The sequence below is a fragment of the Larus michahellis genome, chromosome 1 (genome assembly GCF_964199755.1).
Source record: "Larus michahellis chromosome 1, bLarMic1.1, whole genome shotgun sequence".
NCBI lineage: Eukaryota > Metazoa > Chordata > Aves > Charadriiformes > Laridae > Larus > Larus michahellis.
The window spans coordinates 90,304,106-90,319,020 of NC_133896.1; the positions used below are offsets into that span (position 1 = coordinate 90,304,106).

At 36.5% G+C, this 14,915-nt stretch overlaps 1 protein-coding gene across 4 annotated transcripts in view; it reads left to right on the forward strand.

Annotated features, from left to right (window-relative positions):
* PACSIN2 (protein kinase C and casein kinase substrate in neurons 2) overlaps nt 1-14,915 on the forward strand; it is a 64,943-nt gene that overhangs the window by 6,185 nt on the left and 43,843 nt on the right. The gene's annotated exons all lie outside the window — the stretch shown is intronic.

Sequence of the window (14,915 nt, forward strand, 5' to 3'; positions counted from 1 at the left end):
ATCATAAATGAAAAGGTAAGTGGAAGAAGTTTTATATGGTTATCATATCATTGATGGTCTGTGGTGGGTTGACTTTGGCTGGATGCCAGGTGCCCACCAAGCCGCTCTATTAATTCCCCCTCCTCAACTGGACAGGGGAGAGAAAATATAACAAAAGCCTTATGGGTTGAGGTAAGGACGGGGATTACCAATTACCATCACGGACAAAACAGACTTTACTCGGGGAAATTAAATTAAATTTATTGACAATCAAATCAGAGTAGGGTAATGAAAAATAAAACCAAATCTTAAAACACCTTCCTCCCACCCGTCTCTTCTTCCTGGGCTCAACTTCACTCCTGATTTTCTCTGCCTCCTTCCCCCCTAAAGGCACAGGGGGACTTGGAATGGGGGTTGCAGTCAGTTCTTCACGTGCTGTGTCTGCTGCTCCTTCCTCCTCGCACTCTTCCCCTGTTCATGCATGCCAGGAGCCTGCTGCAGTATGGATTTTTCACAGGGTCACAGCCTCATTCGGGCTGCTCTGGCATGGGGCCCTCCGTGGGCCTCAGGTGAATCTCTGTTCCACGGTTACCCTCCATGGGCTGCAGGGGGACAGCCTGCCTCACCACGGCCTTTACCACGGGCTGCAGGGGAACCTCTGCTGCAGTGCCTGGAGCACCTCCTCCCGCTCCTTCCTCACTGACCTTGGTGTCTGCAGAGTTGTTACTCTCACATATTTTCACTCCTCTCTTCCGGCTGCTGCTGCACAGTTTTTTTTTTTTTTTTGTCGGTTCCCCCCCCTTAACTGTGTTATCACAGAGGTGATGCCCATTGCTGATGGGCTCGGCCTTTGCCAGTGGTGTGTCTGTCTTGAAGCCGTCTGGCTCTATCGTACATGGGGGAAGCTTCTAGCAGTTTCTCACAGAAGCCACCCCTGTGGTCCCCCTGCTGTCAAAACCTTTCCACACAAATGCAATACATGGTCTAACAATGAATTCGATGGCAGTTGTATTATACCAGAAGTTCTGCCTTTTGGGTTAATACATGTGATGATTTGGTGTAGATTTTTTTTTTAAAGGTATTTTAATGGGATGTACTCCACTCATGTTCTTTGCAGAATAGATAAATTTATTTGCAAATTCAGAATTAACTTCCTGTTCTTCTGGTTTTTTTCCCTTATCTTCGTTTCTTGCAATTTTGGAAATATCCTCAGGAGTGTGTTTTGGAGATGGCTTTAATGAGTAGGCACTTTTTAATCTGTGGATCATGCATTGATGTTCTGTAGGTATCTGAAGAGATGATCTTCAGATAAATGGATTTAAATTGCTGCTGCTCTTAAAATATTAAAATAGTTTGATTGTCCAGTTGCTAATACTACACAGTACAAATGCAAAAGAATTATTAATAGATTTTAATCTAGGAAGGAACCATTTGTAATCAGCTGGTCTTATCTGAAAAGACAAGCCATAGGACTTCTGTGGATGAATCCCTGTTGGAATATGATTTAGCCACAAATAAAACTTCCCATGTAGAAAGAATGGATGTAGGGTCTACCACAACCCTGTTAGTTGCCCAGTTGGCTAGTTAGTCCTGCTGTCTGAAACAGGGTACTCTCTCTGATGTCAGATAATATATCCTTCTAGCTGCCTACCTCACAACACTTTGTTTATATCCTACAATTCATTGAGCACGTTCAGCTGAGTATTCCTCTCCATTTCATATTGCTTCAAATTTGGTGCTTAAAATATTAGGCCATCTTTATGAGATAGGAAAATTAAACTTTGTTTTGGTACAGCCCAATGTGGATTCCAAATTAACAGCTTTAGCTTGTGCTTATTTTGGCAAACAATCCAAATAGGTTTATCAGCACTGGTTTCTCTGTTATTTGCTATTTCCTCAGGCTTTTTCTTAAATCGGTTGTGCAGTGGATCAGTCATGACTCCTGATCTTGTTTGACGTCACCAATAATAATGGTAAATAGCTTAGCGGTAGCTTGGTGGACACATCCTGCTCCATTATATTTTTTTGACTCTGTATTTTGAGAGCTTAAAATAAATGCAATATCAGACTGAGCTTGTATCATTCTGTACCTTAATCAGAATACTTTGTGATAGCAAATTGAATGCTATGTTGAAACTTGTGTCTTCACCGTAGTCGTTATCACTCAGGATGGTGACCTCTTAAAAAGAAGGTGCTGTTAAGAAGTTGGTTGTATTGATTTTTCTTTTTACCTATGTAATAATAATTATGAACTTGTTATGCTCAAGTGGAATCTTATTTGTTCCATTTTAATTGACTTGTCTTTAGTAAACTAACAGTGCCCCTTTTAAAATGCTTATGTGACATCAGTTTTTCTCTAGTCTTCTGGGACTTCCCCATTCAAAACTTCTTAAAAGTTCATGACTTAAAGCCTCCCAAATTATATTTTAAAATTCTTGAACAAAAAGTAATTTAGACATGCTTGTTTTGACTCCTAAGCCCTTTTGATTTCTAATTTGGGGGCTAATAATCATGTCATTCAGATATTATTTGTCAGCATTCATAGATTTTCTGCCTCTGTTACAACATTAAAACATTAATACTTATGAATGATAGCATTGTTGCTAAGGTTATAATACGGACAATAAAGGAGCTTTAAATATATTTGAGGTCTATCACTACAACTATTTCTGTGTTCTTTCTGGTGTCTTTCATCATTCCTAGCTCTTGTTACATTTGTTACCATGAACTTCCCCTCTTTTCCACTTTACCTGTAGCTATTTCTGTAGCTAATTTGTTTTCTTCGTCCAATGTGGTTTGGTGGCAGCTGTTAAAAAATCTTGTGTGATTCCCTGTGATTCTTGCATGATAAAGTAATATTATTTTATCAGATTGCCAAATCTGAGTCATCTCAGTTGACGCTGGAAGTGGTCCGAGTCAACTCGGGACTGGTATGCAGGTAGTCACTTTTAGTTCTGTCATCCATTCTCTTTTGAGGTAGAGTATACATAGAGTTCCTTCATATTGCATGCAGTGTGCTCTTTGAATTAGGGCATTGTCACCTATAACGCATGTTAAATTCCATGCCAATTTTAGAATTGGGAAAGTGAAACATGGAACAGATGTCAGTGGGACCAAAGTGCCCCACAGTAATGCAGCGTTCTCCTTCACACAGCAGCTTGCTGCAGAAGGAGCTGACTGCGCTGTGTTGTTTAGTGTGCTTTACTCGTCTTGGGTAGACACTAGTCAGTGCTCATGTGGTGCATGAGCTATGGAAGACGTTGCAGAGGATCTGTGGAGTGTTAGTGTTCTTTAAAGTTGTTAATTCAAATGAGTAATGAGTATTATTGCAGAAGTGTCACTGCTCCTTTCTTGACCATTTAATCCTCTTTACATACATTATAACCACTTACAGACTGTTCAGTCATGTGACTTGTACAGTGAGGTTTTAAGTGTTATGAAATGTGCTTGATTTATGTTCCCAAATGCAAAAATCTAACTTTTCTTACTTGTGTGCTTACCACTTTCACATAAACAACTGAAATATCTTTTTGCCTGTCTTTCAGAGTTTCAGACTTTTTGAAGAGTATCTTTCTTGTTCTATGCGCACTTGCTTATTCCTTTTATTAGCATAACTTCTTGTAACTCGTTAAGCTAGCTCAGAAGCTTGTTGCAGCTACTACTCACAATGATAAGTAACTTCAAAACCAGTGATGGTTTGTGTTGCTACTAATGTGGGAAATCAGGTTCTTTCCCTGGTGCCCAGCTATTTTTTCCTGCGATGTGCTCTGTGGTGGCACTGTTTAGGTGGCTGTACTGTGACTGGAGTTGGTTCCCTGGTCCGGCAAGAAACTTTTTGACAGTAATTTTCGTCTGGATAAGGCGTAGCACCTGGTTTCCTGAATAGCATCAGTGGCATAGGAATTGGTCAGGAGGAGTGACTGGGGATGTGGGAGAATACCAGATCAACCTTTGTCAGCAGAACAAATTTATACCGCAATAAAATTGATTAGGCTTGGTATTGAGATGAGCAGTACGGTGAATAATTTCCATAAAGTTAAGCTGTAAAGTGAATGTTGGATGGAAACAAGTCCTCATGTAAGTGCTTTTATAATCTCATGTATGCCAAAGATGGTCAGGATGGAATAAAGTAAGGAAAATGGAGTGTATATAAGTGCAACAGAGTTGCTCATCCTAGCAGCTGAAGCTGTGCTACGTGAGCTGCTGAAATACAACTGAGTAAGATTTAACACTTATTGCCTAGAGGCTGTACCCTTAAACTATTTATAGTTAAGGGAATTGAAGATGGGCTTAAACTTATGTTTCTTGATTTTTACCAATTTATATGCATGGCTGAATAGGTAATAAGTTTCAAATGATCTTGAATTCATAAATTTAAAGGTAAACTTGCTGGGTTTTTTCTTGAATTCTTGCTTAAAATATTTCAGTGTGGAAGGACTAGAAGACAGAATTGAAACAGTTTTCAAAGTTGAACAAGTTCTAAGTAGAAAGGAGCTAAAAGTCTTTGCCTTTTGACTTCTAAAACACTCAGTTCTAAGTAGCTTAAATGTTTCTAATGTGTAACGCTGACATATATTCTTATGTAATGAAATGCTGTATTTATAAAAAAAGTGAATGCTAAATATTTTTTTTAAACTCCTAGCAGATTTAAATTAATCTGTTTAACACTTTATTAAACCAGGTTTTGAAGAACTGGCTTTGAATACCCACTCAATATTTAATTTCCAAGATTGAATCAATCTTGCGGAAAGAATCAAGTTAGGATTTTTTTAGTGTTAGGTTTTTTGTTTATTTGTTTGTTGGGTTTTTTTACTGGGAAAAGTCTAGGTATACACAAAACCCATACCAGCTCTTATTTCCTAGACTGGAAAAACTGCTTCCCTACCTTATTGTAGCCTGTGCTGTTTGGCTTTTTGGTTTTGTTCCCTCAAAAATAATTGAATAGAATTAGTTGGATCCTCCTGTGACTTTTGTTCTATGATACTGCCCAGTCTGCTTTCTTAGCTATTCTCAGCAAAGCACTGTTCCACTTGATGTTTTTTTGATGCAGGTGCACAGATTGGCTAGCAAAGAACATTTTTCCAAAAAGCAGACTGAGCAGTATTGTAGAACACTTTTTGCTTTTCTTTGTTTAATTACTCGCTGCACTGGGAAAAGTGAAAGTTTATTCACTGGATATCACGAATGTCTTATCTGTTCAGGACCAAATATGTTATTTATGTTCCTAACCACAAATTTGAAGAGTTTAAAGGACAATCCATATAGTTTAAAAGGATCTGTAGTTGAACCTTGAAATTGGTTTGAATTTGGCTAAGAAATGCTTTGTCCAAAGTAGCATATAAGCAGCTGCTTCTGCTTTGGCTTGTAGTAATCGTGTGTCACAGAACAATATGTGGGTCTGGTCTGTATTTAATTACTCTATTTTTAGAACTTGGTTTAGATCAGGCCATTACGTAGTTTCTGGTAGAAAAATTCTGTGAGTTGTATGGGTATCATGAGTAAAATCTGTGCTGTGCAATTTCAATCATTGTCAAGTCAGTAGCAGTTCAGTAATTGATACATGCAAATAGATAGAACAAATATACATTAATTCTGGGTTTATTTTAGGGTTATGCAAGACAACCTATAGCTTCTTTGCTTTAGGCTTTGATCAGTCTAATAAAATATGAAGTAGTCTAACTTTCTCTAAGGATCCAATTAGCTTGTTTTTTTTACTAGCCCTGTAGAGAAACTGAAACTGCAATTGGAGATCTTTGATATTTCTGCCCCTTTTGCCCTCCTCCTCTTTCTTGCAAAACAGGCTAGATAGGAAGCATCTTTGTTTCTACATGTTAAGTATTGCAGAAACACTTTCCTTTGTGTAATTAAACTGTGCTAAATTTAGCATGTAATGCCTACCAATTTATTGCTGAACAAAATTACTAGTTTTACAGTAATAATTTTAGCAGTTTTCATGCTGTTTCCAAGAGATCTTACTGCATAGAAAGGAAATGTGGGAAGAGTTGAACAGATTTTGATGTTTTCAAGTACATCCAAAGGTATTTTCATTGTGCACATTTTATGTATTTTTTGCATTTGCAGTGTTTATTTCACATTTCATACATATGGATAAAATACTACATTTATTTAAATGGATAATGCTGTACTAGTATCATATCTTTTGTGATTATTTGTCTGAGTTGTGACTGATGATGGCAGTTCAACTGTGAAGTTTATAAAGTTTCTATGAGTTTATTAGTATTGAGGGTTGTGTGTAGTATCCCATTTGGCTAGAGTACTCACTGAAATGCAATTTATTAGATAGGAAAAAATACCGTGAAAAGCTGTTGTACAAATTGTCTCTCTAAAGCTGAAGATTTTATAAACATGCTTCTCTAAAAATGTGTTTTGAATTTGTCAAGGAAAAATGTATCACATGAAACTTGAATTAAACTTGAGCTACTTTCTCTAGTTATGCAGCTATGCTGGCCTATGAGAATTACTGGAATATGTAAAGAATAGCATATTGCACCTAGACATTTACATCAGAGTCAGCGTGCATGTTTAAATTTGGAGTACTGTGAAAAATCTCAATCTGGCTATAGTATCTGCCCTAAAAGAGGAAGGAATGCAAGTCATGTCTTCTGTGTGTTTCACCATCGCCCAGTTTCAAGTGCTTAACAGCCTTATGTAGCTATGAATACTAAAAGGGATGCTGGAAATCTAACTACATAAGCTTAAAAAGACATTTTTAAATTTTGCTTCCCAGTTGGCTAACCTTCTTTATGAATGTTTTTTTTTTTCTGTTTTAAGAAAAAAAAATCATCTTTGGTGAAAGACAAGTACAAGTAAGGAATTGGCATACATATGGCAAATGCATAAAATGAAAATGGGACAACTTTAAAGTTTTGTCTAAAGCTAGCCTACTGAAACTTAAATATTGAAGCAAGAGAGACCTTACCTACTTGAAAATCTACTTAACAATCTGTTACTGGATTTCTTCTCATTTTGTCTAGAATTTAAAACTTGATATAGAATTACTGGTGTTAAGGTGAATGAATTCAGATGGTAACTTGCATCCAGATCCTGAAACTGTTGAATAAATTCTTGGAATATTACTATTCAAATACCCTAACTAGAGGACTCTAAAAGGTGAGTTTAGAGAATTTCAGAATTTGGATAAGCTTTCAGTGCCTTTATCTTGTAGGCAAAAGTGCTGGATTTTTACTTGTGTGTCTTGAACCAGAAGTTTTTCATGTAGCTAAAAGAACCCTTTCTATGGCATTGTATTATGATTATTTTGTATGACTTTTTTTCCTCCTTTCTACCTACCCTACTTATATTACTTGGTGCTAGCTTCTATTGACTTTTACCTTTCCCAGACACTAGAAAGTGGACAGTGGTGTTGTGTTTTGATTTGTGTCTGTCAATTGGAACCATATGGAGATAGTAAAACTAATTTCAATGTTAATTATGCTAGGACTTAGTCAAAGCTGTGAGTCAGCACTAAACCTGTTCAAGTGGCTGCCTTTGACGCTGCGCTATTTTTAGGTTTAAAAGGCCACCTTTAGAAACTTCTTTATTTGATGAATACTGTAGGAATGTAGTTTACATATTCTCATACAAGCAACGGGGGAGAACTTAAAAAAAAACCAACCAAACCCTTAGAACTCTTCTGGTCTTACATAACACTACTTATGTTGCAACTCTAAATTGTTCGAGTGAGTACCAGGCACTGTTATTCTGAGCTTCAGAATGAAGACCATTTGCAGATTTTTGTGTGAACCACTGTAGCTTCTTTTAGAAAAAGCTGTCAAAGCTGAATGACAGGTGTATACTGTATTCTAACAAAATGTTGGCTAGACTTAGACTGGTTTGGTGTCATTAGAATTCTTCAATTTGTGTAAAAATAAAAATAAACACATCAACATTTCTGAAAGAATAGCTGCCTTCCGTTGAAAGGAGTTTTAGGTGCCAGCAGTAGAAATGCAAGACTGAAATATTAGGGGTTTACAGCTTTATCTTTTTTTGGGAATGTAGTTGGGCATTGATCATTACTGACTCATTTCACATTCTTGTGATTTGCATTGTGAATTGCAATATTGGATTGCCTATGCTCTCAGAGCAGCATTAAGCCCAGGATCAGCTAATTGAATATTTAATAATTGTGTGAGGGTAACATGAGATAACAATGCAAATACTGAGGGGGAGGAGTTAGTGACAAGAACAGACTTCATGCCAAAGGATGTTACAATAAAAGCATATTCATATGATAAGAGGCAGATAGTTGTACCAGGATGGAACAAACCCAGGACAAAGACTATTTTTTGAGTATGTGTGTACCGAATGGGTGTTTTCACACTACTAGTTACTTGGGTATTTTCCATTTCTGTTATTCAAAATGGACTATAATGGAACCCCCACATTATTACATGAATTAGGTATAGCTTAAATTTTCTGTGTTGTACCAGAAAAATGTTATGTTACCACGAAATTTTTCTTCAGGTGTTAGAATTCATAGTTAAAGGATTAGTTAATGGCTTTGGCCACAAGATTCAACTGTGTAGCCTTTTACTTTAGCATAAGGAAAAAAAAAAAAGAAAAACAGACTACAATTGTGTGTGCAGGATGTAAACAAGCAAATGAAATGTAGCTGACACTGAGAATGGTGCTCTTGTGATCTAAGTTCTTCTTGTCTTTTGAAAGTTGAATGATTGAAGACGTCTGGTGAGTTGGTAGATGCCAATTTTAGAGTCCCTGTCACTGTAGGTGTTCAAGATACCACTGGGCAGGGTGCTAGATAATCTCATCTAGGCTCCCTTTCCACAGAAGGTTGGACTAGGTGATCTTTTGAGGTACCTTCCAACCTGGGCTGTTCTGTGCTTCTGTGATCGTTATAAATTGACAAATACTCAGCTGAAGCATTTCTTATGGCATCTGGTTACTGTAGCAAAGCCTGGCTATTGAACACTCTTTGAAGACCTACTTGACGCATTGGATAGTCCAGTCTCATCAGCTCCAAGGAATTGATCTTGTTTTCAGGATCCCTGTGACCCTCACTGTAATCCTAGTTTTTTGCCAATCCAATCAATTATAGCATTGACTATAAAAATCTAGTGTTAAAAATGTGAGTAGATCTTACCTTTATTTTCTGGGAAGCTGAAAGGAAAGGATTTCTTTCCTGTTGAAAACAAACTCTGGTAGACTGTCCTCTGTCACAGTTAACTAGCTCGTTGCTTGCCTGAGTCAAATGGAGCAAAGTGTTTCCAGTGCTCAAGTGTTACCAGTCTGTGAAGGGATCAATAAACATTAGTTGTCTTTGTTTTCAAATTGGCATTTTGGGTTGGAATTATCGCTACAGGCTTTTTAAGATAGCGTGGTGAATGTAAACTAGGTAATAAGATTGTTTCTCTTCCTATGAAACATACTGAATATTCAAATTTCTTGTAGCAGTTATAAGGGGAAAAGGTAGGCAATTTGTTTGAAGGTGTTAGTTAGACATAATTTCATCTTCAGTTTCATAAATTGCAAGGTAGAGAATAAATGCACATTGTCTAAGGAATCAACTTAAGGTTATTGAGCTCTTGACTACTCTATAAAGCACATTCTTTAGTAGCGCTGTTTTTTTAGATGTGGTAAAATACAATTATGTTTTAAGTGTAATACCTGTTTTTCTTTTTTGGGGTAGCTTTGATGCATCAAATATGCAGATATTTTGCCTCAGTGAAGCAGCTATTATTTTGTCTTTCAGATATGGACAGTTGTACAGATTCTTTCAGTATAAACTGAATTTTAAGTTGAACAGAAATGTTAGTATTCCTACTTCTGCTGTGAGGATAGCGACCTTCTTACAAAAGGAAAGAAAGAAACTTTGCTACAGCTGGAGTATGTGTGTATGTAGCCTTCAGATAGTTGTACCAGAGGTAATGATACTCAATGGCATGAGAAACCTTGCAGCTAGACTCACCATCTCTTTCACGCTTTTAGTGTTCTTTTTTTTTATAATTATACATATTTCTGAAACACTTCTTTGCATGTTTTGAAATAACCTTACTAAATCCAAATATACATCCCCCAAAGTGTACTTTTAAAACATATCTGTAATTACTTTGTTCTTTTAGGAGTAAGGGCAGTTGATTGCTCTTTAAAACAACAGTGGTCAGAGACCTAGCTCGATTGTGTGAAGGTCATTTATGATGATGATGACTCTTCAGCTATTGAGCAGCCTCTACTAAAAACAAACAAATGTTACCAACATCATAGCTGTAGTTACTGGAAGGATTCCCTTAGTGGGTTTGTGAAACTTTTGGCCTTTCCAAGAAAGCTTACAATGAATGACTGAGGATTTACCACGTGTACTGTTAGTGGAGCTGACGTTAGCTTTGTGGGTCTAGTTGGGCTTTTGTCAGTCTAAAGCCTCCTGGATTTGGTATGCTTTGCTATCACAGTTTGCCTCTTGTTTGTGCTAGGAGCTAAAGGGAGAATGCCTGCCACTCCAGTAAAGCTGTTGTATTTTGAAGTCCTGAAAATTGAAAAAAATGATGTGCAGGAAACAAGAAATGAATAGGTTTTAGGAGACTTTCTAGATGCAGGCTTACTTTTTCTAATGCTGTTTGTATCAGATGATTATATTAAGGCTTTAAGCCTTCAGAACTGGAAGTGCAATATGCCTGTACTTAAGTTTCACAGGTGTTCTCAGCTGAAGTGTTCTTGTTTTGACCCATGATGCTGAAGAGTATGATTATGAAAATCATAAGTGTAGGACAATGAAAAAGATCATTATATGTCACTTGTAAAGTTATAAATAATATATTTTGTATATTTTTCATCACACTTTCTTTGTTGTCTTTATTTGTCTAAGCTTTTTTCTGCAGTATTTTAAAATCTTAAATACTTCTTTTATTCTTACCCCAACCATATAGTAAAGATAGTTAAATGTGAAGTTTATTATTCATTGGGTAAGCACATGGCTTGGTTTTCTTATTCTTGGGGACTATATGGTCAAATAGAAATGTTATTTTCAGTGATACCTTTAAGGCATTTCTGCATAATCAAAGCTTTCAACTTGCAGCTGTTTCATCTGTTGAACCATTCAGACTTCTTTTTTGATTCCTTTGCTGCTCAACCTATTAGCTAATGAGCCATATGGAGATATGGCTTTGTAACTGTAGTCATATGTAGACAGGTGACTCATTTCAGTAACCACAAGCTATTCTAGAACACTGTCTAGATTAGTGTGACCAGTGACACAGAGCCCTGCCTTTATGGTGTCATGGTGCAGTTCTGCCTATATGTCATTGTCCCCCTGCCCCCTCTCCATGCCTGATATCACAATGAGTATTTCCATACTAGCTGTCAGCTTGAATACAGTGCTTTCAAATCTTGGAAGACAAATACGGTGTGTAATCTATTCAGACATTCAAGCTGAACTCATAAGCACAAGATCACTGGCTAGTTAGTAAAATCTTGAGTTGAAGGTGGACCCTGGTAGCACCTCTTATAAGATTGCTGAAAATTCCCAATGTGTTAAACATAGCTTTAGGCTAATGGAACAAAACCGCTGTAGTACTGAAGAGAATTATTTTCCATTCCTGGCTGGTAATATATGTATGTGCATGTAAGCTGTACATATGGTTTATGCACAAAGTATGTTTTAGAAATCTGGCTTAAGCCATTCCTTTTGAGTGTATGCAAGTTTGATATCTTCCAGCATGATTTTATTCTGTGATACTCACCTTTTCTACTCTGGTTACTTCGTGTTACTATGCATCATACAAAAATACCAATTGAATTCTATTTTAATTTAAAATGTGATGTTGCATTTGAATGTAATGACTCCAGACTTTCTGGAGTCTAATGTAATGCAGTTTTCCAGTTTGATTACAATGTGTAGAATGATTTGCAGTAAACTAAATAGCTTAAGAAATTTGATCACTTTATTCTGAAGCTATTTTTGCCTGCTTTTCTCAGCTGTTATGACTATCATACCACTAGTTTGTGAGCGTAGATGTTACTGACATATGAATTTAGATTAAGTTAGTTCATAAAGCAAAAAAGGTGTATATTTCATGCATTAGCAGTAGTTGTTTCTGGTTTTGGGAATCATTGTGCAGCCATTTAAAATGCTGAAGTTAGCAGCATGTATGATGAAAAAAGGCAGTTGTGTATTATGTGCTTTTACAAAGACTTTGCTTCAACATTTTGATCTGCTTTGCATCTGGACCACATATATTTTAAAAAAATAGTCTTGCATACTTGAATTTTCAACACTAGGGTTTTTCAGGCTCTAACCTTGAGAGAGCAATAAATTGAACTTTGTATTATTTGCCTCTCTTCTTTCTGTCTTTCAATTGTTGCTGAGATGCAGGTTAAAGGCTGTTGTTTAAATGCCCTATAGTTAGGGATGGCACAGCCTTATTAAATGAAAAAACACAATGGTAATTGCAAGTACAAGAACTGGTAGCTAATGGGGCCTCTTGTCCCAGTTTCCTTGAACTTCGTTCTAATTTAGATTGTAGAGTAGATGGCTGACCTACTTGTATATACTTCAGTCAAGCATTAATTGAAAATGGCATAAAAAGCTTTCCTTTTCCTGAAAAGCAGGAGAAGGGTAGAAGAGACCAGTCTTTCTGAGACTGGTTGATCAAATTAAGTATTCATTTCACATTATTGCACTTAGAGTTTCTACGTTTGTGTAATTTGTGTGTTTGAGAGCTATATAAGGTCAAGTAAAATGTGTATCCAGATCTCTGAAAATCATAAGGAAGACTAGCAACTCTGTGTTGTTTTTTTTTTTCCCCTCTAAACCCTTAATAAGATTACTGAAACTCTGAGAACCAAAGAAAAACTTCCACCTTCTTTTTTGCCTAATCTTGATCTCATATGCCTCTTTTAAAGCAGCACCCTGTTTTGTACACTGAGAACTTTAGATTTCCAATTGTGTTAAAGTAGGGTTAAATTTTTAAAAACAAAAAAACCCCACAACAAACACAAAAATTAACTTCCAGTTTAGCTTGTCAAATTGTGCATACAAGAAAAGCCATAAAATGAGATCTGTGACCTTAATACTTAAAAGTGATACTTCCAGGTAGGTTAGACCAATGATTTTAGTACATGGTAAGGAGCCAGTATGTTATATTTATTTTTAAAAAAATTAAGTGTTTTTAGGGAATATTTTATTCTACTAGGTCAACAGCCCATGTTACATAGATCACTAAGTGGTAAGTAAAGGTCTTCTATCCTTGTTGCAGTAATTACCATTCCAAGACCAGAAAATTAAATTGCCTGGAAACATGAGGAGTCATGGCTAAAGTTTACCTCAGATTCACTAAGCTGAAAATCTGTTTAAAAAGAATTCAAGAGAGTTTGGTTGGGTTTTTTTTCTTTCTACTGTTCATGTTAATGTAACTAAGTATTAAGCAACATTCTCCCCCACTTTAACATAAGCAAAAAATTTAAATGCTCCTTAACTGTTCTTTAGAAGCTGGGCTCATATTGCTTGAAAATCTGAATTAATCTTATTTAATCTGAAATATGAAATACTGTCACATGGTGTTTTGTACTGTTACAGTATAGCATTGATTTTTGAAACACTTGAACAGATCTTTTATTGTTCCTAAAAGAATAATTGGTTATTTAACTTAGTGGAAGGAAGGGTAGTTGACACTAAGTGTGCCTGTTATTGTTTTCTTTTTACATTTATGAATTGCATTCTGCAGAGGTCTATAAATTCGGTATCAGTTCCAGACATGACACTGCTGAAGTGATGTATAAAGTTTATCTGGCAGTGATAACAGCATACATTAATAGTGTTTTCCCTGAAAAACTACCCTTGAATGTATTTTGAGAATTGAGGAATGTTGCGTGATGACTTGACCTGCTTTTTGTCATCAGGGCTATGATAGTGAGGGGATAATGGCTGCAGAAAGGATTGGTGGTAGTTGAAACTACTGTTTAGAGCTGTTTCACAGCTCTGAACTGAACCAACAATTATGGGGTAGTTATTTCACTTCTGCTTTAGAAAGGGTCCTTGGGTACAGTTCTGTGCTAGCTTACACTGGTCCCTTGAACAAAAGCTATACTAGCAAAACATTTCTGATGTTATAGGATATTTTTGTTACTGTACATATTTTGAGTAGCTATCCTAGAAAGCTGGTGTTTTTGTCTAGTAGAGAATAGTCCGTTGAGCCCTAAGGAGTTCTGCATGAAAAAGTGATCCCTCTGCACTGTTCTAAGCTAAGTATAGTGTGAGCACACTGCGGTCTGAGAAACTGAGCTATTTTCCTCGGTCTTGGAGTATTTTCCTCTATCATCTTCAGTAGTGTCCTTTTGAGACACAATATAAGAAGGTCAACTTCTGTTTGTGCTTTCTCTTACTTTCTCCATGGTAAGAAAACCATCATTTCCCATTTTCTTTTTTTCTTCATTTTACTTTCATCTCAAAAAAGTGACAGAAGAATTAACTAATACTTGAAGATTGCACAGTTTGGTCTGGGTCCACCTGTGCAACTAGCTTCCCCTGACCCAATCAGTCCTACTAGTGTCTGCCAAGCATAATCATCTGTATCTCTCTAAGAAGAACAGAAGGCATAGTATGCTGACATGTTGTTAATACACATATTTACAGTTTCTAACAGTGGTTTAGTCTTTGGAAACAAGTATCTGTTAGAGACCATCTCAGGATTAGATTTCGTTCAAAGGAGGCTTCTGAATTGGTTCTCTGCTGAAGTAGAGAAGAGTAGCTCCTTAATATAAGTTTCAGATTCAGGAAGACTAGATTGTTTCACCTTAATTTAAGGGTTTAGATATGTTTCTATTCAATGCACGTCAGTATTTCATTAATTAATATTACAGCCCCGTATTTCCCGAGATGGAAAAATACAGCTTTTGACTGTGGAACACTGAAACAACACAGCTGTTTCCTAAGTGACGCATCTGCAAAATGTGTCTACATGTTT